The 18,921-nt window shown below is 37.6% G+C and overlaps 1 protein-coding gene across 1 annotated transcript in view; it reads left to right on the top strand.

The window, feature by feature from the left end:
* LOC129037898 (protein eyes shut homolog) overlaps positions 1–18,921 on the top strand; it is a 518,317-nt gene that overhangs the window by 333,572 nt on the left and 165,824 nt on the right. The window lies entirely within an intron of this gene.

Genomic DNA, 18,921 nt, shown 5'->3' with positions numbered 1-18,921 from the left:
AATATTTTTAGCATACTATTTGAATTCCTTTTTGGATTTTTTATATTATTTTGTATTATTTTCTTAGTGTTTTTTAGGGATCACAATGTGCATCTTAATTTACCACAATCTATTTCAGAATACTAATGTAATTCCAATAAAAATTATAAACGTTTCTCTTTTATAGCTTTTTTCCTCCCAAACTTTGCATTATTATTATCATACATAATATACATTTATATGTTGTAACCCAAAAAATACAATGTTATAATTACTGCTTTATACAATTTTATTTTCTCTTAAAGAAGTTTAAAGATGAAATGAGAAAAAATATAGATCCCTTTGTTTGCCGCACATTTACCATTTCCAGTACACTTGTTTCTTCCTGAGGACTTAAGTTACCAGCCTGAAAGAATTCCTTTAATATTTCTACTAACAAGAAATTCTCAGTCTTTATTTATCTATAATGTCTTTATTTCACTTTCATTTTGAAAAATAGTTTTGCTGGGCATAAAATTCTGATTGACAATCAGAATTTTTTTTGGTTTGGTTTTTTCAGCAATGTGAATATAAGTTGACTATCCCTAATCTAAAAATCCAAGGGCTAGGTGCGGTGGCTCATGCTTGTAATCCCAGCACTTTGGGAGGCCAAGACAGGAAGATCATTTGAGGCCAGGAGTTCAAGATCAGCCTGGCCAACCTGGTGAAACCCCATCTCTACTAAACAATATAAAAATTAGCCAAGTGTGGTGGTGGGTACCTGTAATCCTAGCTGCTTGGAAGGGTGAGGCAGAAAGATCACTTGAATCAGGGAGGCAGAAGTTGCAGTGAGCCAAGATTGTGCCACTGCACTCCAACCTGGGCAACAGAGTGAGAGTCTGTCTCAGTTAAATAATAAATAAATAAATAAATAAATAAATAAATAAATAAATAAAAATCCAAAATCTGAAATGCTTCAAAATCTGAAACTTATTTTGGATTCTGGTGTTTGGATTAGGGATGCTGAACAGTAAGTCTAATGAAAATATTCCAAAGTTCAAAAAATCCAAAATTTGAAATAGTTCAGGTCCCAAGCATGTCAGATAAGGGATATTCAACTTGTATCTTATTCCAGTGCTGACTGGCTTCCATTATCTCTAATGAGAAGTTAGCTATTTGTAATATTTGTTCCCTGTATTTGAAGAGTTGGCTTTCTCTTGCTGCTTTCAAGGTTTTCTCTTTGGATTTAGCTTTCAACAGTGACTATTGTATTTCTAGTTGTAGATAATTTTGTGTTTATTCTAACTTGGGTTCATTAAACTTCTTGGATTTGTAAAGTTATATTGTTCATACAATTTGAAAAGTTTTTAGCCACTTTTTCTTCAGAAAGTTCTAGGCTCCTTTATTTGCTCTCCTTGGCGCATTACACATGTGTCTGTATAGTTCATATTATCCTATACATCTCGAACAGTATGTTTATTTCACTTCAATCTTTTTTCATTCTATTCTTCAGTTTAGATAATCTCTGTCTATCTTCACATTTATTGACTATTTCTTCTAACATCTCAGTTTCTGTTGAAGCCCTCTGGTGCATTTTTTATTTGTCTTTGTACATTTCAACTACAGAATTTCCATTTGATTCTCTATTTTTAAAATAATTTCCAACTCTTCACTGGGGTTTTATATTCACTAAGTAGTTGCCATCACAATTTTCTTTGGACATACTTACAACAGCTGCTTTCGACTCTTTGTATGCTATATCTAATATCTGAGGACACTCAGAGATAATTTCTACTGACGACTTCTATAGTCTAAATATGTATCACAGGTTGTTTCTTTGCAGGTCTCATACCTTTTTTTGTTGAGTACTGGCCTTTTTATATGATATATTGTAGCAACTCTGGATTCTATTTTCCACCTCAGGGTTGTTGTTTTCTTCCATTTGTTTAGTAAACTTGCCTAAATTTATGAAGTCTGTCTCCTCCAGAATGTGCAGCTACCAATATCTTTGTTCAGTTGTTATTTTTAAGCTTGCCTTCCTATAGGTCATTCCTGTATTTGTATAGCTTATCGTTCAGCAAAGAAAAAAAAATCAGAGCTTTCACTCCAACACCTCAAGCCAATAAGCCTTCCATTTGCTGCTGATGGATCTGTGTATGAATGTGAAGCACATTAAAACTTTACATAATTTTTCACTCTTTCCCTGCTTTTAACTCCTCACCAAGTTCTCTGATATCTCCTCTACACCTGTGTGCAGGTTCTGTCAGCTGCGGAGAAGTGAGTGACCTGGGACTTCTGTAAGCTCTGCTGTGCATGTGCACAGCCTCAATCCTTAAGATCTGTTTGAGTTCTAAATATATGGGAAAGTTGTGTGCTATTTTTAAAAAGCAGAATGTTCTTGTTTGCTATTAAGAGAAATTAAGTGTAATTTGATTTCTCTTAGACTTCGCACCCACTCCCCCATTGTACTTATTTTCTGGTAGATGATGAGGGTTATTATAAAGCAAGGGCATTTCCCAACAAGGCACCACCAAAACTGTATATATTTTAATATACCTAACATGAACTTCTACTAATGCATTTGTTATTGCATTTTTATTGTTATTATTCTGTGCTAAGGATAAATAAGTAAATAATACCTGCAGGCTGTTCAACGTCATTAAAAAAGATTGTGTTTTTTAATAGCCATACTAGAAAGAAGTGGCAGGTAAAAAAAAATCTAAACAGGTTTGACTTCATAGGAAGGTACAAAGCAAACCGTAGCTCTACGTGATTATTTTCCAATTACTGCACTAAGGAAAAAAAGGCCATCAATTGACAATAGGTAAATGAGTAGGTGTTCTTTCACTGAAAAATATTCTTACAAACTTATGCTATAAATGTAGGTTTCAGCCAAAATTAACAAAAAGGCTACTCCTCTTTCCTTTGTTACCGAATATCTTCCCTTTACTTCTTAAGGAATCTGTTTATTCAACAAACATTCATCAAGCACCTGGCAGGGGCAAAACACTCTGCTATAAATATTCTTGATATATAGAGCTTATGAGTCAGCATCTGTCCTAACAGACCTTACAGTTGAGCAAGGGAGAGGCATGAGTAAACCTAAAATGAGGGTGTACTATGCTCAGTGCTATGAGAAAGAAATGTTACCTGGAAGGATCAAAGAATACTTTCCAGAAGAGGCAGCCTGAATGAATCCTGAGGCATAAACAGGAATTGGCCCAGCCTTTGAAGAAGGGACATAGTGTTCTGGGTACAGGCAAAATTGTGGTGTTAGTGGGGGAACAGTAAGTAGTTTACCAGCTGCAGTATGGGATTTGGAAGGAGTTGTGAAAAAGAAAGTTAAAAATAAAGGCAGATTCATATCATAAAGTACCTTATATCCCAAGCCAAATGTTTGGCATCATTTCCACTCTGATTGGAAATCTCTGCTAGATTTTAGAAAGGAGAGTGACATTTGGTGCCCTGCCTGCCCCAACCCTGTGCCTTGAGGATCTAGTTGGGGATATCTTCTTCATTAACTCAACATGTTGTGAAGATACTCAGAAAAAAACTAGTCACAGACTTTGCTAATTCTCAGAAAACAGGGTGAAGGGAAGTACATTAATAGGCAGTATGAGTCTGGTAGGGACCTTGAATTATCTTCATGTTTAGAGGTTAAAGGTACTTGTTTGAAATTTAATTATCAATTAATCATTCCAGAATTGTCTACTCTCTAAGAACCAGTGTCAGTCAATAAACATAATAATCTGCACTCTCTTTTTTTCCATTTTAGCTGTTTTCAGCTTAACCTTTAGGCAGGTCATAGCTGCTTTTACTTGATGTTTATTAACCTTTTATAAAGTAACTATTACTAGGAATACAGAGCAGCCTGGTTGTGACTGCATGTTTATTCATTTCATTTGAACAAAATTTGCACTAATTCTCATAATGATGCACTAAAAACTCACTGCTTCTTAATCTGACTAGTCTATTTATTGGAAAAATGATTCCATCAATATATACTTAAAATGCTATTAATTTAATCTTACATTTTTTCTCTGAGGTTTAATACTAAGATAGTTATGACTCTTCACATTAATTTGATTCATCATTCAAGTGATATTTGAGTTCAGCTAAAATAAAATCACCATATTAGTAATCTTTCCTTGATGAAAGTTGTGTATGATATAAATTTCTGTGTTACTTCTTTTTTTATAGATTAAGAATAAACACTATCAAGAATTTGGAAAAAGAGTGTTTAAAAATTACATCTTTAAAAGAATATTATCCCTGATTTTTAAAATTTCAAAATAATACTCATTTTTTATTTTATTTATTTATTTATTTATTTTTTGAGATGGAATCTTGCTGTTTTGCTCAGGCTGGAATGCAGTGGCATGTTCTTGGCTCACAGCAACCTCCACCTCCCAGGTTCAAAAGATTCTCCTGCCTCAGCCTCCTGAGTAGCTGGGATTACAGACATGCACCACCATACCCAGCTAAATTTTTTTTGTATTTTTCATAGAAATGGGTTTTCACCATGTTGGTCAGGCTGGTCTCGAACTCCTGACCTTGTGACCCACCCGCCTCAGCCTCCCAAAGTGCTGGGATTACAGGCGTGAGCCATCACGCCCGGCTAATCCTCAAAATATTTTTATGCAGAACTGCTGTGATTTAGTTAGGAAAAAACCCAAATATCTCTACCGAAATCGTTATTAGGGACAAGATGTTTGGCCCAGCATGGTAACATGACTCAAAAATGATGTAATTGCCAAATATTTTTAAGTCTACTTCAGAAAAGTCTCTTAAACTCAAGATTCTTCTTGGTGCTACTGCCACGGTCACAGTGTAAACTCTCCTCAGGTTTCATGAGTGATAATCTTATTAATGTCTCTGCTTCCAGTTGCCTCATCTCCCTCAGAAACAAAGGTGATGATTCCACTTCCCTGCTTTACAATCTCTGCCAGCTCCTTATTCATCTCTGGGAAATGCAAAAGTACCATACCCTGGTGTATAGAACTGCAAGCCATAACCAACCTGTCATATAAACTCTACTCCCAAGTTTTCAAAGTCAAGGCCAGTTTCCTATTTGTCTTTTACCTGAACCAGATGGCCCAGTGCAGAAACACAGCAAGGACTTGTATTAGTTTCCTGTCGTTGCTATAACAAATTACCACAAACTTAGTGACTTAAAACAACAGATATGTCTTCACTCACAGTTCTGACACCAGGAATCCAAAATTAGTTTCACTGCGGTGAAACCAAAGATGGCTCATTGCACACTCATTCCAGAGGCTGTCGGTGAGAATCCATATCTTGCCTCTTCAGTTTCCGGTGGCTGCAAGCATTCCTTACTTGTGAATGCATCACTCCAATCTCTATCTCTGTGGTCACATTGCTATCTCTTCTTCAGTCTGGGTAATCTCTCTGTCTCTCCCTTACAAAGATCCTTGTAGTAGCATTCAGAGGGCACCCAGATAATCCAAAATATAGTCTCCCGATCTCAAGATTTTTAACTTAATCACAACTGCAAACACAGATAACATTGACAAGTTCCAGGGTTTAGGAGCTGATATCTTTGAAGACCATTGTTCAGCCTACTACATGCCTCAATACATGTTTTGGATAAATTCAGTAACATCTTTGGCCTTAAGCTGGTTCACATATTCAATAAACTTGTCATTGAAGGTAATTGGAAGGATATACACTAAACTCTTAACAGATCATCTGTGGTGAGTGGAATACAGATGAGGAGGAAAGGAGAGATCAGAACATCAGTACTTACTGCTTTATATATACTTCTGCATATTGTAATTATTTATAATGTGTTTTTGCATTATAAAAAATAACTAAGCAATAGCAGTTTTATTCATAATTTCCAAAACTTGGAAGCAGTAAAATACAATTCAGTAGATGAATAAACTGTGGTACATCCAGATAATAGAATGGAAAAGGAAATGACCTATTGAGACATGAAAAAAATAGAGGAACCGTAAATACATATTACTAAATGAAAGAAGCCCATTTGAAAAGGTTACATACTGTATGACTTCAATGATATGACTTTTGGAAGAAGGCAAAACTATGGAGATGATGAAAAGATCAGTGATTGCCAGAGGAGAGCAGGGAGGAATGGATGAATAGGCAGAGCCCAGAGAATTTTGAGGGCAGAGAAAATATTCTGCATGAATGGTGCATATATGTCATTCTGTATTTGTCAAAACACATAGAATGTACAACACCAAGAGTAAGCATGAATGTAAGATATGGATTTGGGAGTTATAAAGATGTGTCAGTGTATCTTCATCAATTGTAACCCATGTACCGCTCTGGGTGGGATGTTGATAGTGAGGAAGGCTGTACATGTGTGGAGACAGGAGGTATATGGGAACTGTACTTCCCACTCTATTTTGCTGTGAATATAAAATTGCTCTGAACAATAAAATCTACTAAAAAATAACTAAGCAAACAGGTACATGCCTTGAATACATAAAAATTAGTTATACAAAATAATCTGAGGGGCACATAAATAAGTCCAACCTAAAAACAAACGATTCAGTGCATTGTAATATATGTAATGAGGAAACTGCTTACACGATACAGTGGAATTAAATCTTGGTACTCAAGAGATAGATCCAGAAAGGACATAGAGATTTGGAACTCATAAGCAATAGGAGATGGTTGGAGTTATGAAAATCATACGAACAATTTAAAAAAACATTGGAGACTGATGTTCCAGCCCAAGTGTTTCTGGTCTTTGAAGAAATTTACAACATAGTTGGACAGACAGATACCATATTCCAATAATGTGGTAAACACTAATATTAAAATATTCACAAAGTATTTTTTCAGTAATAGAAACATTTAGCCCAAGTTCATTGAAGTTCTGTCAAGCTTATAAAAAGCTTTCTGAAAAAAAAAAAAACAACAAATCACAATCTCAACGATTAAATAAGAATTGTCCACATAAATTAGAGGAAGATTTGGAGAAAGAGTGTATTAAGTGGAGGAAGAGTTCAGTGAATAAGGACAGACATGTGGGTGACAACTAGGACTACACATGGCTTAGTATTTCACTGAAAGAAGAATTAAGTGCTTGGTTTCAGGTAGCAATATATGAGGTTAAATAGTGTGTAAGGCAAGCAAGGGAGACCATATTTTACTCTGTATGTGATGAGGTGGTTGGAAGATCTATCTTATTGAAAGATGCCATGTAGACCAAAAGCAGAATAGGATTATGACCAAAATAGGTAAAACCCAACATTAATCTCAAAATTATCCACAGAGTACACGAATTTCATAGAATGACTAGCACAGGTTGACAACTTATGTTCTAAAGTTATTGCTTTTTAACAGAGAATTTAGTTTCTGATTCCAACTCTGCTAACTAGCTGTGATAATTTCGTAGTTCTCAGTTCTTTTATCTCTAAAATTAAACAGGTGTTAAATGATTTTTATGTCTCCTGAAATCCAAAATGTCAATTCAATGATTATTGCCTCCATTTTCTCTTATATTGTACAGTAATTAATACTATATTATAGTAGTTGGATACAATTTTAGCTGATTTAACAACTGAAAAAAAATGAAATCATTGAGATTGTGGGAAAAGATGCTATCTAAATTTTAAATAGGCTATATCATCAAATATTTATGTACAATGCCTCCATTCTTTTTTTTTATCGCTCTCAAGTGCATGTTTAATGAAAGGCAAGACAGTGAGGGTGAGGCCATGGGGAGGGACCCAGAGCAGAATAATGGCTCGGTGGGCCTCAGGGACTTGACTTAGGTGCAGCTAGAAAGCTGTCCACAGAAGACGGCCAGGCAAGTCTCAATGGCTCTGTCTTAGTACAGCCAACATGGACACATCAGATGCTGTATTAGTTTTCTGGGGCTGCCATAACAAATTACCACAAACTGAGTGGCTTAAAACAACAGGATTTGGCTGGGCGTAGTGGCTCAGGCCTGTAATCCTAGCCCTTTGGGACACCGAGGCAGCCGGATCACGAGGTCAGGAGATCGAGACCATCCTGGCTAACACGGTGAAACCCCATCTCTACTAAAAATAATAATAAAAAAAATCAGCTGGGCGTGGTGGCGGGCCCTTGTAGTGCCAGCTACATGGAAGGCTGAGGCAGGGGAATCGCTTGAGGCAGGGGAATCGCTTGAACCCAGGAGGCGGAGGTTGCAGTGAGCAGAGATTGTGCCACTGCACTCCAGCCTGGGTGACAGAGTGAGACTCCATCTCAAAAAAAAAAAAAAACAGATTTTATGCCCTCCCAGTTCTGGAGGTCAGAAATGTAAAATCAAAAGGTGTTGCCAGAGCCATCCTCTGTCTGAAGGCTCCATGGGATGATCCTTCCTCATCTCTTCCAGCTTCTTGTGGCTGCTGGCATCCTCAGTGTTTCTTGACTCCTAGCTGCATCACTCCAGTTTCTGCCTCTGTCTTCACATGGACGTCCCTGTGTGTCTGCGTCTGTCTATCTGGAGTTCTCTCTTCTTATAAGGATACAAGTCATACTGGATTTAACGCCCACCCTAATCCACGATGGTCTCATCCTGACTTGATTACATCTATAAAAACCTTGTTTCCCCAGAAGGTCACAGTTACAGGTTCTGGGTGGATATACCTTTTGGGGGATAATATTCAATCTTGTCTAGACCCCAAATGCACCCTGCGCCATGGAAAAGTGGGGGCTCTTTTTTAAAGAAAGTTTGCTTTCGTAAACTCAGAATATTACACCCCTTCCGCAGTTTAGCAAGGGCTCTAGGCAGATGGTCTAGGCAAGGGTCTAGGCAGAAGGGTGATGGTCTTGCTGTCTCCCCTCAGGCTCCTCACACAGGCAGGTCTCTCAGAAGTCCAAATGCTTAAGCCCCCCTCAACCCAGGAAATTAGAGTTCTCACCACTTTTTAAAGATCTCCAGGAAAGGGGATACACAACTTATATTCTTAGTGGACAGAAGAAGTTCCAAATTTCAAATAGGATTGATCAAATCAAACCCCTGTCTGAGCTGTGTCAGCTGAGTAGGGCATAAAAACATCTGCTCTGAATTTTAGCTCTGAAGATAACTTTAAAGCTTGGACTGATGACTCCCCTTTTTCACTGTTTTTACTACTATTATTATTACTGGACTTCAAGTTCTGGGATACATGTGCAGAACATGCAAGTTATATAGGTATACATGTGCCATGGTGGTTTGCTGCACCCATCAGTCCGTCATCTACATTAGGTATTTTTCTTAATGCTATCCCTCCCCTTGCCCCCCAACCACCAACAGGCCCTGGTACGTGATGTTCCCCTCCCTGTGCCCATATGTTCTCATTGTTCAACTCCCACTTATGAGTGAGAACACGCGGGTTTGGTTTTCTGTTCCTGTGTTAGTTTGCTAAGAATGATGGTTTCCAGACTCATCCTTGTCCCTGCACAGGACATGAACTCATCCCTTTTTTATGGCTGCATAGTATTCCATTGTGTATGTGTACCACATTTTCTTTATCCAATCTAACATTTGTGGGCATTTGGGTTGGTTCCAAGTCTTTGCCATTGTGATTAGTGATGCAAGCAACATATGTGTGCATGTGTCTTTATAGTAAAATGATTTATAATCCTTTGGGTATATACCCAGTATTAGCATTGCTGGGTCAAATGGCATTTCTAGTTCTAGATCCCTGAGGAATCGCCACACTGTCTTCCACAAGGCTAAACTAATTTACCCTCCCACCAACAGCGTAAAAGTGTTCCTACTTCTCCACATCCTCTCCAATATCTGTTGTTTCCTGACTTTTTAATGATCATCATTCTTACTGGCATGAGGTGGTATCTCATTGTGGTTTTGATTTGTATTTCTTTAATGACCAGTGATGAGCTTTTTTTCATATGCTTGTTGGCTGCATAAATGTCTTCTTTTGAAAAGTATCTGTTCATATCCTTTGCCTACTTTTTGATGGAGTTGTTGGTTTTTTTCTTGTAAATTTGTTTAACTTCCTTATGGATTCGGGATATTAGCCCTTTGTCAGATGGATAGATTGCAAAATTTTTCTCTCATTCTGTAGGTTGCCTGTTCACTCTGATGATAGTTTCTTTTGCTGTACAGAAGCTCTTTAGTTTAATTAGACCCCATTTGTCCATTTTGGCTTTTGTTACAATTGCTTTTGGTGTTTTAGTCATGAAGTCTTTGCCCATGCCTATGTCCTGAATGGTATTGCCTAGGTTTTCTTCTAGGGTTTTCATGGTTTTAGGTCTTATGTTTAAATGTTTAATTCATTTTGAGTTGATTTTTGTATAAGGTTTAAGGAAGGGGTCCAGTTTCAGTTTTCTGCATATGACTAGCCAGTTTTCCCAACACCATTTATTAAATAAGGAATCCTTTCCCCATTGCTTGTTTTTGGCAGGTTTGACAAAGATCAGATGGTTGTAGATGTGTGGTGGTATTTCTGAGGCCTCTGTTCTGTTCCATTGGTCTATATGTGTGTTTTGGTACCAGTACCATGCTGTTTTGGTTACTGTAGCCTTGTAGATTAATTTGAAGTCAGGTAGTGTGATGCCTCCACCTTTGTTCTTTGGCTTAGGATTGTCTTGGCTATATGGGCTCTTTTTTGGTTCCATATGAAATTTAAAGTAGGTTTTTCTAATTCTGTGAAGAAAGTCAATGGTAGCTTGATGGGAATAGCATCAAATTTATAAATTAATTTGGGCAGTATGCCCATTTTCACAATATTGATTCTCCCCATGCATGAGCATGGAATGTTTTTCCATTTGTTTGTGTCCTCTCTTATTTCCTTGAGCAGTGGTTTGTAGTTCTCCTTGAAGAAGTCCTTCACATCCCTTGTAAGTTGTATTGATAGGAATTTTATTCTGTTTGTACTGATTGTAAATGTGAGTTTGCTCATGGTTTGGCTCTGTTTGTCTATTATTGGTGTATAGGAATGCTTGTGATTTTTGCACATTGATTTTGTATCCTGAGATTTTGCCGAAGTTGCTTATGAGCTTAAGGAGATTTTGGGCTGAGACAATGGGGTTTTCTAAATATACAATCATGTCATCTGCAAACAGAGGCAATTTGAATTCTCTCTTCCTATTTGAATACCCTTTATTTCGTTCTCTTGCCTGATTCCCCTGGCCAGAACTTCCAATAGTATGCAGAAATGGCATGGTGAAAGAGAGCATCCTTGTCTTGTGCTGGTTTTCAAAGGGAATGCTACCAGCTTTCACCCATTCAGTATGATTGGCCATGGGTTTGTCATAAATAGCTCTTATTATTTTGAGATATGTTCCATCAATACCCAGTTTATTGAGTGTTTTTAGCATGAAGGGGTGTTGAATTTTAATGAAGGCCTTTTCTGCATCTATTGAGATAATCATGTGGTTTTTTTCATCGGTTCTGTTTATGTGATGGATTACGTTTATTGATTTGCATATGTTGAACCAGCCTTGCCTCCCAGAGATGAAGTTGACTTGATCGTGGTGGATAAGCTTTTTAATGTGCTGCTGGATTTAGTTTGCTAGTAATTTATGGAGGATTTTTGCATCGATGTTCATCAGGGATATTGGCCTGAAATGATCTTTTTTTGCTGTGTCTCTGCCAGGCTTAGGTATCAGGATGATGCTGGCCTCATAAAATGAGTTAGGGTGGAGACCCTCTTCTTCTATTGTTTAGAATAGGTTAAGAAGGAATGGTACCAGCTCCTATTTGTACCTCTGGTAGAATTCAGCCGTGAATTCATCTGGTCCTGGGTACTTTTTTGTCAGTAGGCTATTAATTACTGCCTCAGTTTCAGAACTTGTTATTGGTCTATTCAGGGATTTGACTTCTTCCTGGTTTAGTCTTGGGAGGCTGTATGTGTCCAGGAATTTATCCATTTCTTCTCTCTTTTTTTGTGCAGAGGTGTTTATAGTATTCTCTGATGGTAGTTTGCATTTCTGTGGGATCAGTGGTGGTTTCCCCTCTATCACTTTTTATTGTGTCTATTTGATTCTTCTCTCTCTTCTTCTTAGTCTGGCTTGTGGTCTATTTTGTTAATGTTTTCAAAAAAACCAGCTCCTGGATTCATTGATTTTTTGAAGGGTTTTTCATGCTCTATCTCATTCAAGTTCTGCTCTGATCTTAGTTATTTCTTGTCTTCTGCTAGCTTTTGAATGTGTTTGCTCTTGCTTCTCTAGTTCTTTTAATTCTGATATTAGGGTGTCGATTATAGATCCTTCCCACTCTTTCCTGTGGGCATTTAGTGCTATAAATTTCCCTCTAAACACTTCTTTAGCTGTGTCCCAGAGATTCTGGTACAGTGTGTCTTTATTCTCATTGGTTTCAAATAACTTATTTATTTCTGCCTTAGTTTTGTTATTTACCCAGTAGTCATTCAGGAGAAGGTTTTTCAGTTTTCATGTGGTTGTGTGGTTTTGAGTGAGTTTCTTAATCCTGAGTTCTAATTTGATTGCACTGTGGTCTGAAAGACTGTTTGTTATGATTTCCGTTCTTTTGCATTTACTGAGGAGTATTTTACTTCCAATTATGTGGTCAGTTTTAGAATAAGTGCTATGTGGTGCAGAGAAGAATGTACATTGTGTTGATTTGGGGTGGAGAGTTCTGTAGATATCTGTTAGGTCCACTTATTCCAGAGCTGAGTTCACGTCCTGAATATCCTTGTTAATTTTCTGTCTCATTGATCTATCTAATATTGACAGTGGGCTATTATTGTGTGGGAAACTAAGTATCTTTGTAGGTCTTTAGGAACTTGCTTTATGAATCTAGGTGCTCCTGTATTGGGTGCATATATATTTAGGATAGTTAGCTCTTCTTGTTGTATTGTTTCCTTTACCATTATGTAATGCCCTTTGTCTTTTTTGATCTTTGTTGGTTTAAAGTCTGTTTTATCAGAGACTAGGATTGTAACCCCTACTTTTTTTTTTTTAATCTGCTTGGTAAATCTTCCTCCATCCTTTTATTTTGAGCCTATGTGTGACTTTGTACGTGAGATGGGTCTCCTGAATACAGCAGACCAAGAAGTCTTGACTCTTTATCCAATTTGCAAGTCTGTGCCTTTTAATTGAGGCATTTAGCCCCTTTACAGTTAAGGTTAATATTGTTATGTATTAATTTGATCCTGTCATTATGATGCTAGCTAGTTATTTTGCCCATTAGTCGATGCAGTTTCTTCATACTGTTGATGGTCTTTACATTTTGGTTTGTTTCTGCAGTTTTTCCTTTCTATATTTAATGCTTTCTTCAGGAGCTCTTGTAAGGCAGGCCTAGTGGTGACAAAATCCTTCAGCATTTGCTTGTCTGTAAAGGATTTTATTTCTCCTTCACTTATGAAGCATAGTTTGGCTGGATATGAAATTCTAGGTTGAAAATTCTTTTCTTTAAGAGTGTTGAATATTGACACCCACTCTCTTCTGGTTTCTAGGGTTTCTGCAGAGATCAGTTGTTAGTCTAATGGGCTCTCCTTTGTGGCTTCCCCAGCCTTTCTCTCTGGCTCCCCTTAACATCTTTTCCTTTATTTCTACCTTGGTGAATCTGACGATTATGTGTCTTGGGGTTGCTCTTCTTTGTGGTGTTCTCCGTATTTCCTGAATTTGAATGTTAGCCTGTCTTGCTACGTTGGGGAAGTTCTCCTGGATAATATTCTGAAGTGTGTTTTCCAACTTGGTTCCCTTCTCCCCATAACTTTCAGGTACACCAATCAAATGTAGGTTTGGTCTTTTCACATAGTCCCATATTTCTTGGAGGCCTTGTTTATTCCTTTCCATTCTTTTTTCTCTAATCTTTTCTTCACACTTTATTTCATTAAGTTGATCTTCCATCTCTGATATCCTTTCTTCCACTTGATCAATTCGGCTATTCATACTTGTGTATGCTTCATGAAGTTTACATGCTATGTTTTTCAGCTCCATCAGGTCATTTTTGTTCTTCTCTAAACTGGTTAACCTAGTTTGAAATTTCTCTAACCTTTTATCAAGGTTCTTAGCTTTCTTGCATTGGATTAGAACATGCTCCTTTAGCTCAGAGGAGTTTGTTATTACCCACCTTCTGAAGCCTACTTCTGTCAATTCGTCAAACTCTCCATCCAGTTTTGTTCCCTTGCTTACACAAAGTTGTGATCCTTTGGAGAAGAAGAGGCATTCTGGTTTTTGGAATTTTTAGCCTTTTTACACTGGTTTACCACATCTTCATGGATTTATCTACCTTTGGTCTTTGCTGTTGATGACCTTTGGATGGAGTTTTTGCACGGTCATCCTTTTTGTTGATGTTGATGCTGTTGCCTTCTGTTTGTTAGTTTTCCTTCTACCAGTCTGGCCTCTCTTCAGCAGGTGTGCTGGAGTTTGCTGGGGGTCCACTCCAGACCTTGTTTGCCTGGGTATCACCAGTGGAGGCTGCAGAATAGCAAAGACTGCTGCCTGATCCTTCCTCTGGAAGCTTCACCCCAGAGGGGCACCTGCCAGTTGCCAGACTGTATGAGGTGTGCGTCAACCCCTGCTGGGAGGTGTCTCCCCTTCAGGAGGCACAGGGGTCAAGGACCCATTTGAGGAGGCATTCTGTCCCTTAGCAGAGCTTGAGCACCGTGCTGGGAGATCTGCTTCTCTCTTCAGAGCTGGCAGGCAGGAATGTATAAGTCTGCTGAAGCTGCACCCACAGCTGCCCCTTCCCCCAGTGCTCTGTCCCAGGGAGATGGGAGTTTTATTTATAAGCTCCTGACTGGGGCTGCTGCCTTTCTTTCAGAGATACCCTGCCCAGAGAGGAGGTATCTAGAGAGGCAGTCTGACTACAGTTTCTTTGAGGCACTGCAGTGGGTTCCACCCAATTTGAACTTCCAGGAAGCTTTGTTTACACTGTGAGGGGAAAACTCAAGCCTCAGTAATGGCAAATGCCCCTCCCCCCACCAAGCTCTAGCATCTGAGGTCAACTTCAGACTGCTGTGATGGCAGCAAGAATTTCAAGCCAGTGAAATTTCAAGAATTTCAAGCCAGTGCTGGGCTCCATGGGGGTGAGATCTGCTGAGCAAGACCACTTGGCTCCCTGGCTTCAGCCCCCTTTCCAGGGGAGTGAATGGTTCTGTCTCACTGGAGTTCCAGGTACCACTGGGGTATGAAAAAAAAACTTCTGCATCTAGCTCAGTGGCTGCCCAAATGGCTGCCCAGTTTTGTGCTTGAAACCTAGGGCCCTGGTGATGTGGGCACCTGAGGGAATCTCCCAGTCTGCAGGTTGCAAAGACCATGGGAAAAGTGTAGTATTTGGGCCAGAGTGCACCGTCCCTTGTGGCACCATCCCTCAGGGCTTCCCTTGGCTAGGGGATAGAGTTCCCCGACCCCTTGTGCTTCCTGGATGAGGGGATACCCCTCCCTGATTTTGCTCACCCTCTGTGGGCTGTACCCATTGTCTAACCAGTCCCAATGAGATGAACTGGTTACCTCAGTTGGAAATGCAGAAATCACTGGCCTTCTGCTTTGGTCTCACTGGGAGCTGCAGACTGGAGCTTTTCCTATTTGGCTATCTTGCCTGGGAATCCCTCCATTCTATTTTCAAAGACAAAAAAAAAAAAAAAAAAAAAACCACCTTTTATTCCTCTTTCCTCTTTTAGTTAAGGCCTTTCTCAGTTTTAGTCACTTAATGGTCTGGATATATTCTCATTATATTCCATGCTCAACATAAAGAAGTGAAACTGTAGCATGTCCTTGGAGAAAGGTAGTGTACTTACATATTTGGAGCTTATATTAATATCTAACTGGTGCTTACGCCTGCAGATGCTGTCCCACTGGTAGGTCCTTGTCCTATCAATGTGTTTCTAGGTCAACTGTTTGCATGCTTTTCTAATAAATGAGCCAGAGAGTGTCCTGACCTACCTGCCCTTTGAATGTCTGATTCAAAGGAGAATAAGAGCAATTAAGTGCTTAATTACATTCCATTAGCAAAAAAGTAAGAAAACAACCTTTTGTGTCAAATATTAAAGTTGCCTCATTTTCTATACTCAAATTTAATTCTCCCAGGGTCAGTTTCCTTCCACGGTAATATTCGACACTCTGAAACTCTCACTATTGTACTTTTTGCACTTTTGAAAAATGTCAGCACTCAATTTTATAGCATTTGATTTAATGCTTTTGGGGGCACTTTCAACCTTTCATAATATATAGCCATCTCCCAAAAATGTGTGATAGGCACAGTTAAGGTAGTAGTCAGAATAAAAGGTCAGTATATAGATTGAAGTGTTATAAGACATCAATAAGGATAATGGACTAAAAAAAATTCAAAGCAGAAACTAACTTCTTTAGCACCTCATCATCTTGTTATCACCTTACTACCAAATTCCCTGAAGCGTTTTTCATTTTGAGAATGTGCTATGTTGAAACTTGCATAACATTACTTCTTCTTGAAATGTTCCAAATGTTTAACAAAATGATCTAAAGTAATAACATCACTTTTTTTTTGGAATGCAGCCACACATATACAACTTTTTCTTTTTGTTTAGTCTGTACAAACTATGGGACTTCCAATTATAACTTGATTTTTATATTATCTAACCTAGAAAACTGACCATAGGCCTTGTTCTGTAGACAATATATCTTAAAATGCAAACTTAAAATATATCAACTTTTAACCCTGTAAAATGTACTCAAAAGAATATTTAATGTTCCTTGAAATAAAATAGATAAATAGATTTAAGATGATCCTTGTATGGCCCAAGCCAGTAGATAAAGGGCTGTTTCCTTTTGCTCAACATAAAACTTACAAATTATTTAGACATTGTAAAATCAAAGCATGATTAAAAGCATTGAGCATCAGGTTCCCATTCTTACCCTAACTACCAGGAAATCTCAGATGCCAACATTCAAGTTCCTATACAGGTCTTGAAGCCATACCATAAGAAATGTTTAGCCTGAAGACAGCTGAGTTTGAATGGTTGAAAGACTGTCAGTCAGTCATTTATTGTTCAACAAATACTTATTTGATATTAACTACATGCCATCCACATTGGAAGAAGAATATTGCTCAAAAGAGTACAACTCTAGCCAATGATTATATCTACAACAGTTGGGAGACTCAGATCAATATAAAGATTTTCTTTTTAGCCCCAAATTGGGTCAAGTTCTTGCAAAGGGAATATTATGGAGAGCTAAAAATCTGGCCATCAAAGCTGTGTATCTCTAATCTAGGAACTCACTCAGTTCCTGTGCCCCCAAATTCTGCTTCTAGTAAGTAGCTCCTTGGTGAGAACTATAGATCTGTATTTCTGACAAGCTCCCATAGTAATTCAGATGCAAAACTAACTTTAAGAACTACTAATTTAGACTAAAACCTTGATCGGATATGGTCACACCTTATGTGTCTTTCTAGCTTAGCAAACCTGTGCCTAACATATCAGAATTTCATAAATGTTTATTGAATGCCTGAATCAATAAGTGAATGAAATCATTGCATCAAAGAAAAAAGGGTATCATTGAGATACTCATTGGCCATGAGTATCATTGACATGTTGGCACTGGAAGAGTCCTTAAATTATGAGAATGTTTAGTTCTCTTCCTAAAATGAAGCAAACACCAAAAATGGATTTTCATGGAGCAGCTATGGGACAATGAGCAGATACTTTCAGAATGGAGAACATCCAGCATCTCAACCCAGATGACAAAAGATGTAGCCTACTTGGCCAGTAATTGGGATCTACCCTAATGCTATGAGATTAATCCTATATGTTTGGTGCTTCATGGTATATGAGCATTACCAGTGCACTCCAAAAAAAAGCTTAATTGCCATTTATAAAACACATAAGTCCTGATTAAAATATGGGAGGATATAATAGATTTCCATTTAGAATCTGCACTTCAATTGGTGTTAATTTTGCCATGTAATTTAGCATGAGATGCAAATGGAAAGAACAAGCAAATACAAATTTAATAAAAATGGAAACACTCCACCTACCCATTATAGTATTTCTTCACAGGACCAATGCAAAGAAGATTAAGATAGTATATTATTTCTATGACAGCTGATAAAGTATTTCCAATTAATACACAACTTTCACTAAAAAAAGTTACATTTTCAAAAAAAAAATGTTTTGAAGAAGAAAGATTCTGCGTCTCCAAGAATTTACATAGTATAGATTGATTTTCCTCTATGTTAATATAAAGTATTTGATAACTTCAATGTAAAAATATGATCAAGGTATTTCTTATCAACCAACCTAAGATTTCAAAAATCAGGATTTGATGGACTATCTGAAAAATAAATTTGACACTAAAGAGGTCTTTATACTTTTAAAACTTACAAAATTGGTGCATTTTTTTTTCTCCCCAAGCACAAACTTGGTCCAGATTTTTTAAATAAAAGATAACATACATACAGTAAAGCACACAAATCTCAATGAATTCTTATATATGTACAAAACCTTGTAACCACAACCCAAATCAAGATAGGTAACATTTTTCAGCACCCCAGGAGGCTCTCTTATGTCCCCTGATAGTACATACCCTCTCTCACAAGGGTAATTACTATCCAGTTAGGACATTTTAGTAAAACTAAAAATAAGTGAAAAGTTACCAGTAAAGGACAGCTGCATCTAAAATTTGAATTTTTTTTTTTTACTCTTTATTTACTTGGTGGAAGCTTCACATGTATCTTCTTAGTAATGGAAACACTATAAGAGACTGTTTCAAATGTATGCTCTTAAAAGAAAAGCATTATTCTATATTCTATTATCCCACCTTGAAAACACATTGAATTTCATTTGTTAATTCCTTCAACTCATATTTACTGCATGACCATTATATGACAGCCATTGTTCTGGACTTTGTGAGCACAATCCTTCACAGCATAGTAAGGGTTGTGCTCTCCTGGAGCTTATAATTCTAGGTACAATACAAGTAAATGTGTAATAAAATAAGTTAATAAGAAAATAGACACATCTCAAAAGTGATCAGTTATAATAAACATACTAAAAGTTACGTAATGAAGTAGTGACAAGTAGTTGAGAACAACACTGGATTAGAGGAAAG

The sequence above is a fragment of the Pongo pygmaeus genome, chromosome 5 (genome assembly GCF_028885625.2).
Source record: "Pongo pygmaeus isolate AG05252 chromosome 5, NHGRI_mPonPyg2-v2.0_pri, whole genome shotgun sequence".
NCBI classification, from domain to species: domain Eukaryota; kingdom Metazoa; phylum Chordata; class Mammalia; order Primates; family Hominidae; genus Pongo; species Pongo pygmaeus.
This window is presented reverse-complemented; position numbering and strand designations above follow the sequence as displayed.